General features: G+C 28.3%; 1 protein-coding gene across 1 annotated transcript in view; it reads left to right on the top strand.

Annotated features, from left to right (window-relative positions):
• The window catches only part of LOC122516660 (somatostatin receptor type 2-like), a 62,638-nt gene that overhangs the window by 39,335 nt on the left and 8,915 nt on the right, over positions 1-14,388 (top strand). The window lies entirely within an intron of this gene.

Below are 14,388 nucleotides of genomic sequence, written 5' to 3'. Positions count from 1 at the left end.
AAGGATGTTCTGGCATCTGTGTGATCTCTCTGGACCAAGGTTTTCATTTTTTGCACCAACAGCAGTTTTCTTTGAACTTCTCAACATTTAAGTTTTTCATGAAATATAATATTATATTTATTGAAACACTGAACAATAATTGGTTTGATATGTTTATTAATTTTCTTTCTCTCTTACTTTTATTTTAAAAAAAAATTATGAATTAATTAACGATTATTATTATTATTATATTTTATTTCTTTTCATTTATTTTTTGGATATTATTGAACTAAAAGTGTTTTAGTTTCTTACTTTTGCTTATTTATTAATTAAGGAATTGGAATTTTCAAACTTTCTGTTCGAAAGATTATTATCGTTTCGTTTTTATTTTTATTCTTTGTTATATTCTTAGACGATAACGAAGCCAATACTTTCTGTTAGAATTTCAAGTTTATTTGTTTTAAAATAGCCTTATGAGAGGTAGAAAAATATTTTTGTATGTCAGTAACATCATTTTTTTACGTATTATAGCATCATTTAATCGATTAAAACTACGCTATCTATTGATTATCTATCAACAAGGTATACGGAAGTTTAATTAAATTACACTCTCTCTTTAATACTTGTTTTTATTTCTTTTGTATACGAAGATGAAACTATATCACTTTATCTACGTGATCTTTTTTAGATAATTGATTATCATCCTTTTAATCGGATAGTTCGATTAACGAGATTAATTTCGAGGTCGTACGATGTCAGAAAGTTGACTTTATTTAAATAATATAATACATTACTATTCTCCTCGATGTAAAATGTATAAAAACTCAATTTAAAATTCAAAATAAGTTAAATTTTAATATTCATTCAATTTAATTTATCGATCAGGAAATAACGCATTTGTTGGTTTCGATTGTCAATGTATGTTTATTCTTAGAATAGTTAGGAGCAGTGACCTACATAAATTTTCTGAAAACTCAACGTAAAATGAGATCGTGATAATAGAAATAGATCAATCGATCTTTCATTCGTTCATACGTATACGTGCGAGTTTAAAACAGAAGGAAAAAGCAGAAAATACATATTGCGATTGTCTTCGATATTTTCCAGAAAAAAATACAAGTTCGAATAGTTCGAATATATTTGATACGTGAATGAACGCTGTGGGTGATCGAATAAAGTGCATTTTAAAGGCAAATATCTCCGTGGTAACGGAACAATTGTGGAGACTTGAAACGAAGAGAGAATTCAAAGCCTTCAATCTCTCTTTGTATAGTATATTCTCTTGTAACTTTGTGATTGTATAGGTTAGGTATCCAATCTAACTATACAGAAAGCGATATTTTTCGTTCTTTGTACCAATTTTTTTGTTATTTTACCTTTTTAGATTTGTTTGACTTGTATTTTATTGACGCACGTTTGATGCATCAACTGTGATTATCTATAGTAATATAATATTTATCTTTTAATTTACATTAATTATACATATATTATAATTTTTTCTTTCTTTTTTAATATCGCACACAATCATAAAATTTTGATTATATTATTTTTATTTTAACTAATTAGTTACGATTAACGAGTATACTCGTCTTAGAGAAATTTTTATATATATTTTTGCAATTTTAATTTTATTTTGCAATTAAAATTAAATTTGCAATTGCAAATTTTTGCAATTGCAATTTTAGTGACAACTAAATTATATTCGTAAATTTGAAGATGTTTAAAATATTTGAAGACCAAGATGAAATAAAACGAACAAAAATACATATAATATACTAATTAAGTCTAATTAAGAAAATATTGTCTACTTTATCAAGCACATTTTCAAAAAGCACATTTTCAAATATTACACGAAAATGTTTACATCGTTATAAAAATAATATTCGAAAAGAATGAAGATATTGGTGTTTGGCTTTCAAAGGAGCCTTTATTTAATGTACCTTGTTTTTAGAAGTATCATTCAACAACAGCAGATTAAATTATTAACTAACCATTTTTTTTAGTAATTGATTTTTTGTTCTTTCATATGCAAACTATTTGTTTAAATGATGTGAATAAATAAACGTTTGTAATAAATTTAATTGAATAAAAAAATAAAATTGTCATTTGATTGCAACTTAATTCAATATTATAAAAGTTACACATATTATTTATTTGACGAGTATACTTACACAATACAATTTAAGTACACGCTTTTTAAAGAGGTCGCCATAACTAACTGGTTAATTATTTATTTTGATTACGTTATTATTTCACGTGTAAATATTTGAGTGATCGTTAATAATGATGTTAAATGTCATGTTTAACACTAGATTTACGGACTGAGCCAATTTGACTCATTACAAAAATTTGTTTACCGTATATATATATATAACTTAAATATTATTTTTTAAAAACATATGTTGGTTTTTAGTTACTTAATTAAATATACGTAAATATTAATTCCTCCCCTTTACTCAATCCTCCATTCAAACAATGTTTGTAAGTCATTAGAAAAATAATGAACAAAATATCCGTAAATCTAGTGTTAATTATTTGGAAATAATATTATATCGAATAACTTACAATTAAATATACAAATACTCGGTAATATGATTAACAATTTTTGATGTTTTAAACTAGTCATATCATACTGGAACTGGATAAAAGCGACATAGACAGAGATAATAAAGGTTAATAGTAAAATGTGGAGGAAATATTTTAACTTACAATTAGATGAAACACGATACCTGTCAAGCTTTCAGGTATTTCAGAAAGTACTGCAGGATATACGTGACGTTTGTTCTCCCAGTAACTTATTATTTTCTATTATATTCGTCCGTGTAAACTTTAGTTTAAACTTATACGACAGACCGACGACGATATTGGTTCCTGTATCTTGATAAATTTTTTAAGCGGTAAAAAAGTTTCAGTTTACAAAGCCACTGTGTATGCTATTGTACCTTTAACCGGGTCATTGTTGATAACGAAGAGAACCCACGTGTATCCATTTTTGATATTTTAGTTCTCGTTACATAAATGGAATGTAGAAATACGTTACTACTATGTGTGTGTGTGTATGAATACTAAAGTTTTTTATAATTTTATTATTCGTTGAATAGGTTAATTGAATGGGAGAAAAAAGGAACAATATGTATAGGACTTTTAAATTTGCAGAAACATCTCATTTGTGTTTTTATATTTTATACGCGCGATAATAGAATTAAATTAGATTATCTGATTTAAAATTATTTTACGAAAAATATAAAATAATATTATACGAATACGGAATTTTCTTTCGTGTACTTTTAATGTCTGAAGATGGAAACGGTTCTAGATATAGAAATTTGTAATATAAAATTTTAGGTAAACGAAGATAGTAATGAAAAATTAATTGAAAAATAGCAAGCAATAAACAAATCTTGCTCATTTATTTGATTTATTAAAAACCATCAAAAATCTTGTTATTCCTATTATCAGAAAAAAGAATGATTTCCTATAAAGTAATTAAATTAAATGGAATTTCTGACAAATATCCGTATATTCATTGTGACTTAAAGAGATTCATTTATAAATTCATTTCGCAGTCACGTAATGAGAAATCTTCGTTGCCGTAATTACTGAATCGTTATCATTTCTCGTTCAATAATTCCTGACAAGCAATAATTGGCTTTTTTGTGAAAGAGCAAATATTCTTTCTTTATTTTAATGTATAATATGATATTCCAACAGAGATAAGAAAAGAGAGAAAGAAAAAGTAATATAACTTACCTTCTTCTCACATCTTTTTGTTTTTCTATTTCCTTGAGTCGTTTATTTGTCGTAATATTTTTTGCAGTTTATTTGCAGTAATTTTAGACTACTTTTTATCGAGATGAAAAAATTAATAACGAATTACTATTTATGTATAATATTATGTAATATATGCATATATATAGGTAGATATCCAATGATTAGAAACGAAATAGTTTTATTCATGACTCGTGGTTTTTGTGGATAAAAACAATTTTGATTTCAAAAAGGGTGGCCACCCTAGATGACACAGAAAGGTCAACGAATGATCTCAATAACTCGAGTGGGATGTTCCCAAAAACATATTCGCTAGTTGAATTATCGATTATTATATTATATTCGATATGTCACGCTTTTTTTGTTTCTTAATTAACGTTGTTAATGATTACTCTTATATAAATATAATATTTTGATTTAATATTTTTTTTATATATATTTTGCTTTTATCTTGTAATCGCTCGCTGAGTTTTCTTCGATATGTGTTATTATAAAATTAATATTTATTATTAATAATTAAAAAAAATAAGAAGAAAAAGAACAAAAATAAATCACGCAATATGAATTTATCTCTGACTGTGAGTAAAAAAGAATAAATATTTTTTACTTGAATTTTTATTTAATATTTTAATTGACGAGATTTTGAATATTTTAGAATATTGCTTGAAATTGTGTAATTAGGTCGAAAGCCGAAATGTTTCTTTTAAAAGTTTTTGGAAAGAGGAAAACTAAGGAAATGGTAAAGTTTATTTTGTAAGTTAGTGGAAGTTAAAAAGAAGGCCTGTAGGAAGTGAAAATGTGTGGGTAGAGATATGGGATGGGAATTTTGTGATGGGAAACAAATGTTTAGGTTAAACAATCTTATGATAGTATATATCTGTACTATGGTTTTAATAATAACGATAATAATGATAATAAAAATATTCATAATAATATGATAATAATAATATGATAGCGATAACGATAATGGTAATAGTAACATGATAGTGCTTTTAGTAATGATGGTGGTAATAGAAGAGGAAGAATGACCTAGAATGGAACGCAATAATAATTAATCGAAATTTTGATAGTAAATGTATTCGCAAATCAATAGTATTATAAATAAATAAATAATGATATTATAAACAAATAAATATGATAATATTTATTTATATAATAAATACAAATATAATATATTATATTTATTATATGTAAAAATTATTTTATATTTTTATTTAGTTTCATAACCACGAATAGGACTTGATTTAAAATTTTTTAACAAGAACTTAAAGCTATCTTATTAATTTATTTTTTCTATTCACTCACACGCTAATAAACATTTTTTTAAATATCTTTTATGTAAGTAATATAAGTATATTATACTCTATCCTAATCATTGCAATTTCTTTGGCCTCGGATTTTTTATTGCATATTTGCTATCTCCTTTTTGTTTTTCTTCTTTTTTATCTTGCAACTTTTGTAATCAATTTATAATTTTTCTTTCGTTCCGTCCGCTTTCTATTTCCCTTAAAATAATATCATTTTCAATTTCTGTACAGTTCGTAATTAGATGTCGTAGATTTCCGAACTCTTTCCAACGTAAATCGCAACTTCTGCTTCTTCTCCTTTTTCATTGCCTATTCTATATTATAATATTATTTTATATATGGGATTGGAAGAAAAGTTTCTTCTTTTTTCTCTTGTTGATGGCCCTAGGATCTTATAACTTTGGTAACAAATATTAGTCGGATTTGGCAATATTTGCTTGTATTTCAAAAGTGACATATCATAGAGTAATTTAAAAAAAAGTTATGATATTTGTTTATTCAATCAAAAGTTATTATATCACGAAAACGAGTAAAAATAAAAAAAAAAGAAATTCGATACATTTTAAAAGTTGATTAGAAAAACGGGAAGAATGTTACTCGGGCTTCTAAAAAAAATTCGTAATATTTATGGAATGATATCAATACTTGTGGCACAAAGCTAGTTCGAGCATTTTTAATTTGGGAATTTTTCTGTCAAAGATGCACACTTCGCTCTGGTAAACCAATTATTGGAAAAGTCGATGAAATCATTGAAAAAATTAAGTAAGATCAGTACATTATCAGAGTAGTAATATCTCCTGAGAAATTAGAAAGTATTAAAGCAATGCATTTATTCCATAATGATTCCTATAATATCAGAAATATCCTAGTCTTATTCGAATAGTAATGCTGAATTGATAATTTGTCAAACTCGGAAACAGAAATATATCGACACCGTTTGTCCGGTGACCTTCTAGTGATAGCTTGTCAATGTATATACAAATCGATACATCGATTATACATTATTAGCAATATAGTACCTCCTGCAGTGTTACAACGCCGTTGGGAAAAAAGAGCAATGAGAGGAAGGAAGAAAGAGGAGGGAGAGAGGAAAGAGAAAGGTGGGCAGAGAAATCAATTAAAGCGATCGTTTCTGGAACGAATCAGCAACGTAATTGCAGTTGTTGCTGCGACCGATCAAGATCGAGTAGATTTTTGTTGCATCTAGAAAAATATTGTTTATTTTCAAAAGAAATTTATCTATGTATTAGAAAATATAAGTTTAACAATTAGTAATAAGTATTTATTATAAAACCTATTAAATATAATGAATTCAATGTTATATATAATAGTAGATATACATAAAACGGGAATAATATAATCAAATTTGTCCGTTAAACTAAACGCAAGGATTGCCATGAACTATTGTTTATGATACTCTCGACGTGGACAAAGTTGGTTAATATTGCTTTTAATTAAAAGCACTTATTCCTGGAACCTCGAGCTGCTTCGAGTAAGATATCATTGTAAGAAAAGTTATTTTCATTGCTGCAAATTTACGAAACAAGATTAACGTTGTTCTTAATACCGAACGCACGGGAATTGTTTTTCTCTCTTTCGTTACTTACAGTTTTATATTAAATATTTTTCTGTTTCACTAAAATAGACACTCATATGCATATACATGCATATACATATTATAGATACTTCATATATTTTTCGTGTAGATAATCAAAAGAGAAGATTTCTCGAGTGTTTCAATTTTCACTATGGCCATAACATTTGGAACGATCGTATAAAACTCAACTATACGAGCTTAATATAACGAAATATTCGGACAGTTTCATATGAATTTAATTTAATGAATTTCTCTTTTAAATTATCGAGTGTAAATTTTTAGGGTATACCATGATAAAATTTACGAGTAAACTTCGTGTAGCTTGAAGTATTTTACAGCTATTTCTATGAACGATATTGTCAAATAATAACAAGAAAGGATTTGATAGTTTCAAGTTGACCATTCACGTTGATCAGTGAGTAGTAAACGTGTTCACGATCGATGGTATATCTTGTTAAAAGCAATAAAACTAGACACTGAAGGTTCTCCATGATACATCGACCTACTGAAAGTCATGACTAATGATCTCTGTGAACTAGTTCGCTAAAGGAATTATGCTTATGATCTCGGTCACGCCTACATGACACGTTCACATACGCATATGCAAGATACAAAGATAGATATTTGTATGTATGTGTAGAAATATGTGTATACCTAAACAGTAATCAGAGTATACTTAAGTGAAATTCTCCCCGACGGTTAATTAATTCTAAGTACTTTTTCTTGTTAATAAACGTGTGAAGTTAACGATTTTAAGCACGCAATAAAATTTTCAACGATTTTTTATTTAGCCAATATATATAATAATTCTCGTTTTTCGTTATTATCATAAGCTATAGAATGTGTTCTTTCTTTCTTTTGTGTATCTTTATTATACTTTTTCTTTTACTCTTTTTATCTTCGTTTTTGATTGAATTTTAATATATAATCTCTCTTATACTTCTTTTATAGATTATTCTTTCCACCACTTGATTCAATGGATAAGCGTTTTCGTATTTTATGATCAGGTCGATACTTGTTCCAGCAATCTTTATATTTTAACGACTTTCTAGATTATTCTAATTTAGAATCGTAATGTTAGATTTATCGTCTTTCCCTTACAAAATAAAATTTTCTTTATTGTATTTTCGCTGATAGAAATCTTTATATTTCAGTTTATATGTATGTGTGTATGTGTGTATGTTTACGACATTAAAAGTTTGCAATAAAACACAATCCTGCCGTTTTCAAACTTTCGACATTACATTCTCTTGTCGAAACTGCTCATTAAAATATACTGTCACAATTATGTAATTCGTGCTCCGAACAATAAACATTGATTTTGCAATTTTTGTAATACTTTACAACGAGTTAGTTATTTCTTATTGTTTTATTTAGAAATTATGAACTTTTTCTTGTTAAAAAATTTTTTTTATTGACCAAAAAAAATAAAATGTACTACGTTCTTTTGCAAATCTCGTGTTAATTATAATGAATTTTCTTTTTTTTAGAAATAAAAGCATAATTGGAGGTTGATAAAATGGAAAATTAAAGTGATCTAATTTATGTTGCGTATTTATTGTGAATTAAGAAGACAATTTTGCAAGTAAACACGGGCTAGTATGTTTAATTAAAATTTATCGTACTTTTCGTATATATCCGTATAATGGTAAATTATGATAAATGTGTCATATTATCTTTCAATAATACAGGATATCCCAAAAAAGTCTCTTTACCGAGTAAAAGAAAATAATAAAAAAAATCAACATTGGTTTATTCATAAAATAACTATATTTTGTTTATCATTTCAAGATATGAATCTTTAGTTACAGTGTTATTAAAAAACTATAAGTCGATATTGCCACGATGTTGTCACTCAAAATATCTTTCAAAATGAAATGTATAATTTTTAAATTTTGGTAAAGCAACTGTAGGATTCATTTTGCAGCTTTGCGGTTAAGAATAAATTTGTAGTAAAAATTTGATAAATTTTTGGCAAATAATTAGACTTTAGTTATACACTCGTTAATTATTATATAAAAGAAAGATTATAGTAATATTGTAAGATACGTTAGAAAGCAGATGATATTTAATGGTTATCTTTCAATCGACAATCGATAATTAATTTTACTAATAATAATTAACAATATAATCACGTTGGCATTTCGTATATCGTTTCAAGCCGACACAGGTGAACAAATGGGTTTATGTATTGTCGACGACGTAACCAGAGCGATGCTGCGATCGTATGATATAGGAAAACACGAGACTTTCCTGAAGAGGTAGAACGGATATTTATTAGAGAATCGTTCTCTCTGTCGTACAAACAGTAGTTCGATATAATTGTTCATCATCGTTCGTAGTTATATAACTACTTATATGTGTCATAATGTAATAATAAATAATTTGTGTCGAAAAAGTTAAAGGAAACAAAAATTAAATTAAATTTAGGCGAGAGAGAGAGATTCGATCAAAGTATTAATAAATTATTTTTTAATGTTTCAATATTATGTTTATATATCCATAAATAAATGTCGTTATAAGTACTTATTATTTGAGCTCATTAAAAATACATTTTTTTTATATGTTTTAATAAGTTTCATTTATAATAAAATTTGTTACCGTATTGTTGTAATATTACTATAAAATATTGCGACGTTTTATTGTTATTAATTTTTTTATTTATGACACAATTATTTATAATTCCGCGAAATTCAGTGTATCCATAGAAGAGTTTCGCATGAAAGAGATCATATAATAATCGTTTGATTATTTTTGTATTTTTCGTATTTCATTTTTGATTTTTATTTTATATTTAAAGAAGCGTAGAAATGCACTGATCTTCGACACGTAATCAACATAGCGTAAATTAAAACGGACTAAAAGAGAAAATAGATGGTAGAGAAATAAAACGAAAGAAATGCATCGTTATTAAGTCGTTTTCCGTTGAATCAAAATATTCCATCATGTAATACCATGTTTTTCCTGTGTTATTTACCACACAAAGATTAAATAAATATTTTGTTCGAACGATCAAATTCGAATTGTACTCGCAACTGTGAACATTTATTAATAGCGAGAGGTAATTATCAAAATAAACGAAGTATCTTGGGTATCTTTTAACCTTCGACTTTAAAGAAAAAACGTTGTTGAAAATAAAGTGATGGAAAATCCAGCATATTTATAAAGTTATTCGCGAAACTTGTAGCTTACGATAAATACATTTCTATTAAGTATATTAATTTCATAATATATCTTTTAGGAAAACACTATAACACATTATTCATTGTTAGCAGTAATTACTTGAAATAATTTATCAAGCAAAGTGTGAAAAATATTTTAGACCAGAATAATGAAAATAAATGTTAATATAGGGCGTAACGCGAACGCTTATTATCGTTCATTGTTTTAATAATGCATTTAACGATAACTTTGCTCGTAGGAATACATATATTCCATTTAAACTTGTTAATTATGCTCGAACAAATGAATTTGATCGACTAAATAAATACTGTGTTTCGTTAACGTATGCATTTTTATATTTACGTAGATATATACAATATGCTACGTAAAATCATCTCTCGACCGAGATTCATCGTCTCGTTTACGAGGCGTCTTAAAGTACTCTCGCATAAATCTTGGCGACACGTTCGAGCGTAAAAAGTGCTTTCGAAGGTCGCTACACCGATAAAAGGAGTATAGATCGATCGACGAAGAAAGAGGAGCTGGAGGAGAAGGTGAAGGAGGTGAAAGAGGAAGAGGAGGTGGAAGAGCTTGAGGAGGAGGAGGAGCAAGACTTAGAAGAGGTCCATCTCGAAGAAGAGGTTTCGGAGATAGAACGAGCCCCGTTGGGGATGATAGATTCCTAGATTCTCTTTTTTGCTTCGACCCTCGTTTGTCAGCTCAACTGGACATGTTAAGAAAAGGGAGGACAGATTTTCGAACGATCGATTTTATAATGCAACATTTTTAATCCTAATCTTTATGTATCCTTTAAAATATTTCTTAAAAGAAATATTTCATTTGTATATTTATTTCACTTACATTAATAGAAAAAGAACCTTTCTTACGGTTTTATCAATGAAATATGATGTAGTCTCTGGTTGAAAATAAGAAGTAAATGAATAAATAATGAAACTGTGGAGCGTTATTGAAAAACATTGCTATCGCGTTTTGAAAAAGGCAAAATATCATCGAAAAATAAACTGAGAGGATAAGTTGAAATGTAAGATGAGAAAACATTGGCATAAATCTCGCTTTAGTTATTTGGATTGTGCTATCAAGCGAATTTTTAGTATTCCATTAATCATTATTATGAAATTTCGATCAATCTTTCTTTTTGATCCACATTTCTAAAAGAATGCACGATATTATTTTATTATTAAAATGTTTGTAATCGTATCTACACGAATGTGTATGCTTTAATACGCATACATGTGTAATTCGTTTAACATTCTACAACTTTCCTGTTTCTCTCTTTTTTTGTATAACTTTTTACCCCTTTATTTCTATTCTATTATATTAGATGTAATAAATTCGTTCTAAAATATTTTAATTATTGAAATTCTTGTATAGAAGTTCGTGCAACATGATGGAAATGAATTAAATTTTTTTATTTTTGTTAATTAACATAAAAAGAATATAAATATATAATAATATACTAATTGTAAAACTAAAATATCTACATATGTAAATTTATCTATATATATAGAGATATACAAACACCTATTTATTATATTATTTATTAATTGCATGTAGATATTTGTGTGTATTCATATAATTATAGAAATATAATAAATAATATATATATATATATAGAATATAATAAATAATATAAGATATATATATTAGAATACACGTAAGAATTTAAACGCAGATTTTATCTTCGCATACAAACATAAAAGTTTCTTCAATTTCTTTCTTTTTTATTACGTGTTTATTTTCCGGATGCGTTCAAAGAAATAAGTTAGGACGACGCGCTATTGATTTTTTCTTAGAGCTGAGTTAGCAATTATTCGAAAGTTTCATCGGGAAATATTTGTGAAGAGATATTCTATATGCTGAGCAAAAATAAGAAGATAATTGAACTGGCAGATATAAAGAATTATCGGACGATACAAAAATCATAAAACTTTATTTGTATTTTTTCAACGGTGAAAAAAATTCACAATTAATCTACGAACATTGCGTATAAGTTAAAAGGGAAATGATTGAACAAGAACGTACACGCTTTCGTATACCATTGTGAATATATTTTTGCTAGATCGAAGTATTATTAATCTCGGTCCAATTTAAAACTATAGGATATACGATATATTCACAATCAGCTGGATTACTTATTATTGGAACACGTACCTTCGCGGAAATTCCTGGAAATTTAGAGAAAAAAAATAGAGCAGAATTAAAATAGAGAATGTACATACACACGTCTGTCTCTTTTTTTATTTCTTTCAGCAAAATTAATTAAGAGAACTATTGAAGCTCAGTCAGCGTGTAGTAACGATAATTCTTGAAGGAGAATAATCAGCAATGAAAAAACGTATTAATAAAGACAAACTCGTTGCTACTTTCATCAAATTGTTCCATCTTCTCATCCCCTTTCGTTCTTCTCTTTCGTGAGTATCCAGAGTATAATTCGTCGAACTATCGATTCGTCGAGCATCCCTGGCAAGTTCACGTGTTAGATGAACGTCGAAGAGTTCCCAGTTATACAAGAGCCCATCTATTCGCTTTTATATTCGCTCTAGGTTACTTCAATACTAACTCATCGACACTACTCTCTCTCTCTTTTTCTTTTTCTTTATGTTTCTTTCCACCTATATACTATCATCGTATTCTTCTCTGTCTGTTCTATCGTCATTCTCCCCCTTTTCCCCTCACCCCATTACCCTCCTCCAACCTCTCTTTCTCTTATCCTCTCACACCTCACTAACTTTTTCTCTCTTTATATCTCTCTTTCTCTTTATTCTATATTGGTTACCAATGCATTGGCAAACTTACGCAATCCTAGGGGAGAGAAAGTCATTAATTCTCTTTTATTTCGCCAGAATCGAATCCCTATCTCGACGCACGACCCTCGTGCTGTTTACATTGATTGACGTTGCGCGATTTGGTTTAGATCGACATGTATCATTTTTTAATGAGCCCTAGTCATTTTTTTTTTTCCTACAACTTTTTCTCTATGTTAGAAAAAATATTATAATATTTGTTTTTTTCACGAACATGTTATCCTGATTTTTAGATAACGTAAAACGAGAAATATAGAGACCAATGGAGAAAGAGGGGAGAGAGAGAGAAAAAGGTGAAAAGAATTTAATTTTATAGACAGACCGTGCCGTTGATTCTGCTTACACGGCGTCGCCATCGCTTTTTTTTTTGAGATAAAAGCAAAAATGTATTATTTGCCCGTTTCTGTTTCACAGTCTCAGTAAACCATTCCTTTCTTTTCTTACCTTCACGAGATCGAGTTTCCACTTTTAGTATCTGCCAATCTCTAAAGAAAGAGAGAGAGAGGGGGGTAATTAATTTCTCTAGCCAGGTTTCTTCTTTTCCTTTTTTATGTCTTTTCACTTTTTCTATTTACTATTTTCTCACGTTCTCCTTCTTTATCCTCATCTCAGGTAATCCTTTTTAAAGAGGAACGAAGGCAAACAGAAAATTGTTAACTAATTTACTTACTCGGTGAACGCGGTCGTACAACTTCGTTTATCTTCAAAATCATCAATTTTAATTTTTTTATTTTAATTAGCAAAATATTTGTTTCGATTCTATGAAAAGAAAAAACTAGCCAGGTAGCCAGTTCGATAAACAATAAAATACAGGTAGCGAGCGGCTGTTTGGTTTCGCGAATTTTGTTATATTATTTATTGATCTTACTTTGTGACCAAGTTTGTCTAATTCATTTGTTATTTTAACTGTATTTTATTTAGGATGAAGTTTTCTTGATACGTGTGGTATCACGCGTCTTTAGTTTTTAGTGCATTTATTACATTTCTGAATGTATCTGGTGTGGTAGTTTGTATTTTCACTTGGTTATCTTTAAGTTGTTTTATTACATAGTTATTTTGTCCAGCTGTTTCATCCAATAACTCGAGCAGAGGGTCGATGATTTTCGCATCTATGTATATTGGTGGTGGTTTTACTGGTTTCTTTTTTCTAATTTTCCTGTAGTGTTTTGTGGTTCTGTTGACTCGTCGGGTTCAGATCATAAGCGTTGCTTAGGGATATGTCTTGAAGCCATTTTGTTGGTAATGGCGCGGAAGAGTTATTTTTGTTGTTTTTTAGTTCACTTATCTTGCGTTTTTTTGAATTTTGTAATTTGGTTGACTTAGCGGGAATCCAGTTTTGCGAATCTTCCGAATCCATCTCGCTTTCTATAGACGAGTTTCTATTATCGATTTTGATTATTCTCTTTTGTGTATAAGCAAGGTTAGAGGTTTGTTTTGGTTCCCTAGATGGTTGACTTGTTTCGGTGGGTCGAATAATGAAATTGTTGCAGTTATTAACGATTTTGAACTTGAACACGCGGTTACTCGCGAGGGTGCAGTGTTACCTCACTAGGACACTAGTCACTTCACATTTGTATCTACAATGTAAATCTAACGTACGTTATAATACTGTATCTGTATATATTATTTAAATACTTGTATTTTCGGGAGCGTTAAATAAACACGGCCGTATTTACTAACGATTACCGGGAAAGTGATTTTTCCAATATCGTTGCTAGTTAATTTCGAAACTATTCTTCCTGCTTTTATT

The sequence above is a fragment of the Polistes fuscatus genome, unplaced genomic scaffold (genome assembly GCF_010416935.1).
Source record: "Polistes fuscatus isolate 324 unplaced genomic scaffold, CU_Pfus_HIC Scaffold1, whole genome shotgun sequence".
NCBI classification, from domain to species: Eukaryota; Metazoa; Arthropoda; class Insecta; order Hymenoptera; family Vespidae; genus Polistes; species Polistes fuscatus.
The sequence above is the reverse complement of the archived record's forward strand: the minus strand, read 5'-3'. Positions and strand labels throughout refer to the sequence as shown.